Source organism: Alexandromys fortis, unplaced genomic scaffold (assembly GCF_014885135.2).
Source record: "Alexandromys fortis isolate MF-2015 unplaced genomic scaffold, M_Fortis_MF-2015_v1.1 scaffold_65, whole genome shotgun sequence".
Taxonomy (NCBI): domain Eukaryota; kingdom Metazoa; phylum Chordata; class Mammalia; order Rodentia; family Cricetidae; genus Alexandromys; species Alexandromys fortis.
The window spans coordinates 3,871,170-3,881,732 of NW_026067986.1; the positions used below are offsets into that span (position 1 = coordinate 3,871,170).

Sequence of the window (10,563 nt, forward strand, 5' to 3'; positions counted from 1 at the left end):
TTTTTTTTTTTTTTTTTGCCTTGAGTTCCCGCCCTGACTTCCTGTCACAATGATCTGTGATTGGGACGTGTAAGCGGAAGTAAACCCTTTCCTCCCCAGGTTGCTTTTGCTCATCAGTCTTTATCACAGCAATAGAAGCCTCATGGAGACAATGTGTGTATATACACAAGTGTGTATAGCACAACATCAGGCAAAGGTCAGAGGGCAGTCTCGGGTATCAGTCCTTGTCTGCTCTGTTGTCTGAGGTAGGAGGCTCTTGTTGTTCAGGTCTGTGACCCCCAAGCTTCTGGGGATTCTTCTGTCTCCATCTCTGATCTCTCCGTGGATGTGCAGAGATTACAGGTATGCACTACGGCACTGGGCTTTACGCTGGTTCCAGGCATCTGCCATCTTGTTCTCGCACCTGCGCGGCAAGCGCTCTACCCATTAAACCATCTCCCCAGCCTGATAATATGTTTAAATGAATGAATGAAGAGTTATCATTTCAAAATCTCTCAAATAACATAATAGACATCAACAGCTATAACCCATGAACAAATATTCTTCAGGGTCCTTGATGATTTTTTTTACATCAAATGTTCAAGCAATCCCGAGACCAAAAAGGTTGAGGATGAGAGATTTATGTAAATCTTCCCTACTGTATTTTCTTTCAGTCACTGGCCCTTGAGATAGTCGACTTCTGCCTTATTTTGTGGAATCATCGGTTGGTGTTTTTAGTGCACTAACATCTCATTGTGGTTATTGAAATGTACTGACTATACGAAGTACTCACCAGCCATGTACCTGTCTGGTCATAGAACTCTTCCATCAGCCCAGGAAGTCTGGGGCTGTCAGGAGCATTGCATACATCTTTCTGTTATATTCACTCAATGTGTTCTTAGAAGCCAAAGATTCTTCCAAAGTCCTCAAGGAAGAGGCCCTGTTTTACTTCGTTCGGGTATTTCTCGAGCTCTATTTGAACATAGTACTTTGTTTTCCACCCAGAACCCAATCTTCTTCTACGAAATGTACTTTGAAAAATGTCATCTTACCTGTTCCAACACTGTTATCTTTCCTATTCAGAACGGAGTGGCGTTACAGTCGCGTTCAGAATCTCTTTTGGCTGTCACTGGGTAGAAATAACAGTAAGTTATGGAAGCCTGTCTTCTTGATCTGAACTCTTCTATGTTGCTAGCTCCCAACTGCAATTTCCTTGTACTGCTATGTGTTCTAGTTCAAATTGCTTTTCTAGTTATTTCTGCCTTCTATCTATCTATCTATCTATCTATCTATCTATCTATCTATCTATCTATCTATCATCTCTATTTATCTATCATCTATCTATCATCTATCATCTCTATCATCTATCTATCATCTATCTATCATCTATCTATCATCTATCTATCTATCTATCTATCTATCTATCTATCTATCTATCTATCTATCATTTATCTGTTTATCATAAGGTTAGATACTTGAATTTCCTACACAGAGTCTTGAGAGACTGCCTTTGACAAGGGACCCCTATGACACTGAATAAACTCATCAAGGAGTCAGATACATAAGCATTACTTTTAAAGGTTATTTTCAGCTTCAGGACAGTTTTAGATCTAGGAACAAGTCACCAGAGTCGCGGGGAGTTCTTTAACCAACCACATCCACTTTCTCCCCGTTAGCAATCAATGCTGCGATTGGTCTGGGAGCTCTACTTTTATGACTTGGAGTGTAAAAACAACTATGTCCCTTTATTACTTTCTAAATTAAGATAACAATATCGACTGTGCTTTGCAAGACCATATATACTTCTACAGACCACCAGGAGAATCATCACTCCAGGCTTTTCTCAGTAAGGAGCCAAGGCCCTAAGTCAATCAATACACATGTATATACACCTCTCCCAGAGGGTGAGCAGCTGGGCCGTGAGCAGGCAGCACTGATTGGAGCTATTTGCTCCCAGTCAAGGCCACTGTGACCATTAACATTTATTGCCAATATAACAGAATCTACAATTACCAATGAGGCAAACCTTTGGGCGTGTCTGTGAGTTCATTAAGGTCAATAAGCCAACCCTAAATCTTGGTGGTTCTGGGTTCTGAATGAAATAAAAAAGGAGAAAGCCCTGAGCACCAGCAGGAACCATCTCTCCCCCTTCACCACTGCATCCAAGCGGCGCCATCATGACTTTGCACCCACAAACTGTGAGCAAAAAGCAAACCCTTCCTTACGTTTCTTTTGCTGGGTGTTTTGACGCAGCAAGGGGGAAAAAAAAGGAACTAATGCAGGCAGGGGCCCAGAGAAATCAAAATACAGAGGGAAGGATCCAAGGGAAAAGTTGGTGACAAAAGATGAGTAAGTCGGCAGAAGTCTGGAAAAACTTAAAAGAACGGTAAAGAAAACTGTGTGGAGGAGTTAGAAGGACATTGAACTGGTGTGGGTGGGTTATGTATTCTTTATGAGAAATGACTTTATTGAAGTCATGTGAATATTGATTAATTTATATGCTGCTCTTCTTTCACAAGAGAAATTTATGAATATTTATATTTATGTTTATGAGTGCATCTATATTCTTGAAAGAGTGCAGCGAATCTTCCCCAGTGGTTACTCCTGGGAGAGGACCAGGGCCTGGGGACAGGGAGAGGATATGAAGGAAGGCCATCCTTAGCTCTAAGTTTCTCCAGTGCATCAAGTTATTACACAGCAAAATATAATTTTTAAAGCAAAAATGATATAAGCAAAATAAAATTGAGAAATACTGAAAAGCAAACATAAACGATATTTATAATCCTGTCTCCACTCCACTGGAAGGGTGGCATGAATTATTTTTTTCCCACTCCTCTATCTCTTCAGTTAAAGGTTTATTTATCTTCATTTTTATATGTATGGGTGTTTTGCCTGCATGTATGCCTGTACACCGTCTGTGTAGGCCAGAAAAGAGTGTCTCATCCCCTGAGGCTGGAGTTGGAGGCAGTTGTGAGCTAACATGCGGGGTCTGGGAATCAAACCTGGGTCTCCTGGAAAAGCAGCCGCTCTCTTGTATCCACTGATCCATCTCTCCAGCTCCCGCCCTCTCTCACACACAGGTCTAGGCATGTAAACGAGGTAGACAGTAATGTTGTTAGCTTGCTGGCCGCCCATATCCTCTGAACCTGAGTTTAGAGACTCCTCCGAGGTTCACACGTTCTTTTATCTGCTTCTACAGTCGTGGAAGCTTGCTTTGAGATGGGCCTGTGTCATCCGTGCGGGTCCTGGGGTAACCAGGAGATGTGCAGCAACTTGCTGGCCGGAGATAGACAGGCAGTGTGAAAATGAAAGGAACCCTGGTTGGAAGCAGGGGATGATTTCAGGACACGGCATAATTCAGAGTGTCCCAACTGACAAATCCGATAAATACCTTCCCGCTTGTTTTAGTAAACGGAATCAAAGTCTTGCTTCTCCCATTTTCCTTTGCTTCAGCAAATATAGATTTGAGACTTTTTTTTAATACTTACAAATTTTCACTAAAAACCCAAGAATAAAAGAAAACAATATTGACAAAATGCAACTCTCTGCTCCTCCTCAAAGACTGTGTTTTAGGCTACCCCACCGTGAGCTCTTTGGTCGCTTCCTTCCAGGATGAACAGATGTGATGATGTTTGCCAGGGTCCTATTCCTGGTCTCTGCAGAGCTGCCGTCAGGTCTGTACTCCATAGCTCCGGTTTCTGTACACTGTTGTAGAGATTGATCCCTGCTCCCCTCACCCCCATCCCCCCACACAAACCCTGTGCCACACTGACTGTGACCATGAGGCCAGAGCTGTCGCTCATCACTGCCACAGCCAGAATGAGGAGCACAGCGTCCCGGGACCTCACCGACTTGAATATTGCATGACTGTATGAATGCAAGCATGAATGCGGATTCATAGACGTGCGGATGAATGAGCCAGCAAATAATAGTAAGGGGACATTAGGATGTCTTGTATTTCCCCTCTCTGCGATCTGAAAAGGAGTACTCTTCTGCCTCCAGGTAATTAAACTTCACACCTAAAGAAGTAGTTTGTCTGCAAAGTGTGGGCGCTTGTACAGTAGTAGAGTATTGATCACTTGCAATAAGCTGCCATGGTTTGGGAATCGTCTGTGCTGTAAGGGATTCTCTGCCGGAAGGCAATACCTATCCCGAGGTGTCAAGAGGGTAGGGATGTAATTCACTCTGGACTTTAGAGAGAGGGCTTTTGCAAAGTGATAACATTAGATAATTGCTACCAAGGCAAAGGCTTCCAGATTGAATATGGATGGCCTTAAAAATGAAGGGGAAAGTGTGTGTGTGTGGAGGGGGGGAATCAGTTCAAAGCTAGCCAAGATACATAGTGAGTTCCAGCTCAGTATTTTGATAACTTTTCTATTGCTGTGAGAAAACACCATGACCAAGGCAACTTATGAAAGAAAGCATTTCATTTGAAGCTTATGGTTCCAGAGGGATATGGTTCATATCCTGTGACCGTCATGGTAGGAAGCACGGTAGCAGGCAGGCAGGCAGGCAGGCAGGCAGGCACGGTACTGGAGCAGTAGCCAAGAGCTCACATCTTGACATATAACCTTGAGGCAGAGAGAGCTCACTGAAATGTCATGGGCTTTTGAAACCTCAGAGCACACTCCCAGTGACAAAGCTCCTCCAATGAAGCCACACCCCCTAATCCTTCCCGAACAGTTCCTTCCACTGGAACCAAGTGTTCAAACAAACGAGCCTATGGGGGCCATTCTCAGTCAAACCACCGTCTTCCACTTGCTGGCCTCCATAGTCTTGTAGCCATATCTGGGTGCAAAATGCATGTATTCCAACTTCAGAAGTCTCCGTAGTCTTATACAGGTTTAACACTGTCTCAAAAGTCTCTTCTGAGACTCAAGGACATCTCTTCACTGGAACCCTCTGTAAAACCAAGCTCAAAAAGCGGAATACATACGGTGGCACAGAAGATGCATTACCATTTCATACTGGGGCATGCTGGGGAATGCTGGACCAAAGCCAGCCCCAAACTGAGTAAGGCCAGCTCTACAGCCTTGTTGCCGGATATCTGATCACACCGTGGGCTCCGAGATTGCGTTATTTACCTAGAAAATATCTGTTTCTAGTTGGGGTGTGACTCAGCCCTAGCACACAGCTGTAATCCAGGGAGCTTTCTGCTTACTGTGAACGGGATTAAGTACGCTCAGCCGTGGGTCAAGGGGCGGAGCCAGAAACCAGAAGACAGGAAATGAACATGGATGAGAAGGAGCCAAGAGGCTGGCTAGAGAGACTCACAGGAAGTAGAAGGGAGAGGCATACAGTTGGAGGCTCTCTGGTTGAAATGAAGAAAGAGAATCCCATAGAAAGCACGGAACTCCTGTTCACTGGGGCAAGCATTCGGGAAGTGGTTTTTGGAATATTTATTACACTTATCTAGATAGCATCTAGCAAGGCAGTTCGATTTCTGAGGCTTTATCTCCCAGCATGCATACGTAATGCATCTCTATAAGTGTACATAGATATTAGTGGCAGTAAGACCTCTACTAAAACTTGGAAACAACCCAAATGTCCATCAATGGGGAATCCAATGAATAACTATTTGCTAGATGCACTTAATGAGATTATGATATAGGATTTTTTTTTTAAAATTAAACCTCTTGTTGATTTGCATGCAAAGATAATAATTAAAATTATTTAGCGATGGAAGCCAAGTTACAGAACAGAGTATATACCATTAATCTCCATTCTAGGAAAAAGAGCTATAAGCGTAATGGGAAGACAAGAATATACTGCAAGTATAACAGCGGCTAGGTCTGCATCTTTGAGGACTGGGGGGGGGGGGGAAATGGGAGCATTTTCAAGCAAAAGGAACAGTCAGAGGCTGCTGTCTGGAGCATTTAGCTGTGCTTCCATTTGAGAAACCTATCCTAGATGTAAATGTATCCTTTGACGGAATCCAAATGACGAAAGAGGTAAGTCGAACAGAATACCAGGGGGTTCCAAATTCCAGCCACTTGCTCTCTGCGCCAGTTACAAATGCCTGGCATCGTGGGGGAGATTAAAGACGTGGTAGGCCGTGCTGGGTTAGTTTTCAATAGAGAAGAGAGGTGCAATGGCGTGCATTGTTCTTCGACTCTGCAGGCCACCTGGGATCCTCAGGCTGCACGGCCCACTTAGGGCTGGTCAGAATTCCTTCCCTGGAGCCACCCCTTGGTAAATGTTTCTATTTGGGCTGGTGATTCCATTCGTGAGTTGGATTGGTTTCATTTCTTTGATCCTCAAAGAAGCTCTTGGCTACACAAACTCTGAACCTTGCAGGGCTATGCCCGGGGATAAACCTTTTCCTGCCCACATTTTATGTTATGCCTGGAATCCTCCGGAGGTAACCATACTGAAGCTCTTTCAACATCACTAAGAAGCAATTGCTGCTTATGACTCAGCTCCGCACCCCACCTTACATGACGTCAAGGTCTCCGTTGTTTGTTCATTTGTATTTACCTTCAGATAGAAAATCAGTCTAAGCCGGCATCTGACCACATCACTGCCGAGCAGAAGCAAAGTTCACTGGATTGTTGCTGTGTGCCTTGTTGCCATGGTTCCCAGCGGAATCATCAAGTGCCTTTTTTTTTCTTTTGAAGACAGTGTTGTTATTTTAATTGTATGTGTTTGTGTGCGAGAGAGCGGTACATGCATGCTCAGGAAGGCAGAGATGCCCAGAGGTCAGGGGGATTGGATCTTCCTGGAGCTATAGGTAGGGGCAGTTGTGAATTACCTGACTTGCATGCTAAGAACCAGCTCTGGATTGTTTGCGGACCCCATTGATCACGCAGCTTGAAGCCAGCATTTACATTTTTTGTTTCTAGCTGAGTCCTTGACCAAGGGTGGGATGGCAGGAAAGAGGGGCGATTCTGTGTGGCTTTTGAGATCAGGCAGTCAGTTCGACAGCTGGGCTTATATAACCTTTAACTTCTAATTAGAAATTTTCAAAGTACCTGGCCCTCCCTAGGACGCCAATTTGCGGGAGAAATCTGCTTTCAGCTCCCCTGTGAGAAGTCAATGTGAAGGCATAGCCAACAAAAACAACAAAGCTCCGCTTTCTGAAGCAAGCTAGCCTCCACTGTTGACCCATTTTGAGGTTAATGTCCTAGCCCGACTTAAATTCAAACTCATTTATCTCGATTAATATACACTGTATATAGTTACCCCCCTTCTCTCTCAAACAAGCCCAACCCTTACCAGCCCCAGGACAGAAGGTGGTCATAGAGGAGGTGGTTCTTTCTTCACTGACACCAGCGGATGCTTGTGTCGCTTTTGCGTTGCTGTGGAAATGCCTCCCAGGAACAATTTAAAAGGGAAGATGTATTTGGGCTCCTGGTTTCAGGTTTCCAGTCTGTGAAAACCTCCGTTTCCCGCTGGTTCTGTTGCCCCTATGTTTGTGACAGAGCCAAAACGTCGTGACGGAAGAACATGGCCAAGGAAAGTTGCTCAACTCATGGAAGCCAGGGAGTAAAAAGTAAAAAGAGGCTAGAGACAAGGCACATTCTTCAGCTCCGAGGCCACGCTGCCTCCACTAAGGTCCGACCTGCAGTCCTCCCAATAGCCTATTCAAGCTTTAAATCCTTCGATGGCTTAAAACAATGTCCTTGTCAGAGTCCTCACACAAACACGGGAGGTGTGCTTTACAAATCTTCCGCTTAACTTTCAGTTCTGGTAAGTCGGCAAGATAGCTCAGCATAGGATAATTTATTAGCATCTGTGTTCAGACACATGCTTTAAAAATGCTTTAACTTTCCTTATTCCTTCACCTAGCTGATTGTTGTAGTCTCAGGCCCAGCTGGGTGGCCCTGAGTAGTGAGGGACTCACTCTGGCACGCCTCAGCAACAGGAATCCTAGCCTGCAGGTTCTCTTCAGGATCATTCTTTCCCTCTGCTGTAGGGAGTTGCAGGGATGACCAGAAGCCAGGCCCCATGGTGAGTGTGGGGTGCTCAGAGCAGGTCTGCTGTGTTGTCATTTCTGCTGGGACTTAGTCGGACCCTGAGCCAGACTGTGGTTCTGTTGGTCTTTGTGATGACCTGGGTGGCAGTGGCCCTTATACTCTGATCCTCACTGTGTGGGATTTTCTGGGGAGGGAGAGGCTCTCCAACCTTGACTTGGAGGACATGATGCTTATAATACCACTGTCCAGTGTGCTCACACGGGTATTGCTGTCGTGCACACTGGGAAAACGAATTAGAAATAGAGAGGGTCTAGAGGTTCGGAATATTGCATTCCACTTTGAGGTTTGTGTTATAAATGTTAGGAACTGGTCGAAAGAGGTGATGTGGACCATCCTTCAGCAATCCTTGATTAGAATGGTTTTTGCTTTCTGCTACCACCAGCCGCCATGGCGTGACTCCGTGATTCAGTCCAGTCCCAGGGCACAAAGGGTGTTTCTGACCTGCAGAGACTTCTCAGGCGTCCATGGTGTTGTACAATAGATAGAGCAGCTCCACATCGTTTGCCATAATTGATGTGGCCGGAAGCAGATTTTTAAATCATTTTTCTGTGTGGTTTTGGGACTAGGCATCGGTGTGGCTTGGTTTACCTGAAACCACAAGGAGCCATAGGGGCTGCCCAGCCGTAACAAGAGATCACCTCCATTTGCAGAGAGAGCTTCCGTCTTTGGAAGAAAGCTGAAGGGTCAGAATCATAACCATTTAGGGGTCAGTCTGAGTTGATTTTGTGGAAGTTGTAAAGTGTTGTTTATTTAATTCCTATACACATAGGCTCATAGGGAGCTGGGTAACGTGGGTCAAGAGCACCCTTTTCCTGGCTGAGTTTCCTTTGGTCTTTTGGTTAAAAGTTGACTATAATTTCCTGCCTTTGTTCTTGGCCTTTTCTCCCCATCCCCTTTATTCTTTCACAAATATTGTATGCATGCTTGATTGATTTAGCTTTGCAGTATGTATAGAACTCATACTGTGTCGCTATATGTACCATTTTTTTCTTCATAAAACCATTGAGCATTATGCATACTTCCACTGTGAATGTCGGTTTGTCATCCATTTCCTGTTATAAATTGTTGGGCGCTGTCATTGAGTTGCATTCGCTTTATGGTGCAAATTTACCATACACAGCACCTGATATTGATGCATCGTGTTCAGAGGATCATTTACTTTTGCGTTAATTCAGGCTTTGATGTTCTTGTTGTTAATCTGTGAAAGACTTGGTTTATTGGCTAAAATGTTGTCTTGGCAGGTGGCTCAGCATGTATTCTCTTGGGGATGACCTGACTTTAGGTACCAACATTTAAGTTTGAGATCCAGTTGATCTGACATCCTCTATTGGTGATCTTGAATTTTGTCTTAGAAAGCTTTTATTTCCTCACTCTGATGCAGGCTTACAGAGAATCATCTATCATAGGAAACAAAATGGTGTCTAAGTGATCCTAACAGAGATCATTTTCTTTATCATAAGAGAATGAGATCCTTTTAATAGTTGAAAATGTTTTTACAAAGTTAAGTCATCAGAAGGCTTCAAATGAATCTTTCTCACTTTGGTGAAAAAACCTCCTTTCTCAACCAATTTTCTATGGTTGGCAAAGGAGAGAACTAAGTGCCCTGGATGAGTGGTGGGCGGTGATTCTTGGAATTTGATTTTGATTAGAATCTTGCAGTTCATGTTTGACAGAACATAATATGTATATTTGTTGGTCTGTCTTTGTGTATTTAGTCACTTTTCCTATTCTGTGTTGTTGATTTTATTGATTGTAATCTAATTACATGATCCATTTTCTGGAAAGTGAAGAACCTTCACCAGTTTTGTATTCATAAATATTTTGTTACGTTTTTCTTCAAAAAAAAATAAAAATGCTTTAACTTTGTAATTATTTTAACATCCAATAAGGCAAAGATAAAATTAAATTCCGTTGCGTTGGGGTCGTGATAAACTAGTTGAACATCTTCATCTCTAAATGGTTCTGTTTGGCTGTGGAATTTATATTCCATTTGACAAACCATCTACAAACTCCCTGAGAAGTGTACATTGTTTCTCCTGTCTGATTTTTGTTCATATGACGCTGTTGACTTTTTATATTAATTTTACAGCCTATTTCATTACCATGTTCTTATTTTTTTATTAGTGCGTCCAGTTTTTGTTTTCCAATTATATAACCACGTTATCTGAAAGGATAGGTTTTTTTCTTCTTCTTCTTCTTCTTCTTCTTCTTCTTCTTCTTCTTCTTCTTCTTCTTCTTCTTCTTCTTCTTCCATCTTTAGTAAAGATACAGCTGTGTTAGCGCCTGCTCTGGTTTCCAGTGTTGCATAGTGATTGACAGGTGGTCATCTATGTCTCCCTACTGTTAGTAATGTTTGCTCGTTAACTGAGAAGCTACCATTTGGGCTGAAGTCTGTCTGTCTGTCTGTCTGTATGTATAACTCCCTCCTTTTCTTTCTTCTTTTACATAAAAGGGTGTTTGTTGAGTTTCGTCAAATGCCTGTTCAGCATTTGTGGAAGGAGTTTCCTGATTTTTTTTCTCTTTGGTTTTATTAATACAGCCATTTTCATAACTGGTACTCGGCTGTGGAAACATTCATATTCTTGGATTATGCTTTGCAATAATGTGC

General features: G+C 43.2%; 1 long non-coding RNA gene across 1 annotated transcript in view; it reads right to left on the reverse strand.

Annotated features, from left to right (window-relative positions):
- Nucleotides 1-3,185, reverse strand: part of LOC126511883 (uncharacterized) — a 10,028-nt gene extending 6,843 nt beyond the window's left edge. Inside the window, exons 1-2 of the long non-coding RNA XR_007594805.1 lie at nt 2,982-3,185; nt 1,032-1,108 (exon numbers count right to left, since the gene is read on the reverse strand). This is a non-coding gene — a long non-coding RNA (uncharacterized lncRNA). The remainder of the gene's footprint in view (nt 1-1,031; nt 1,109-2,981) is intronic.
- Between the last annotated feature and the right edge of the window lie 7,378 nt (nt 3,186-10,563).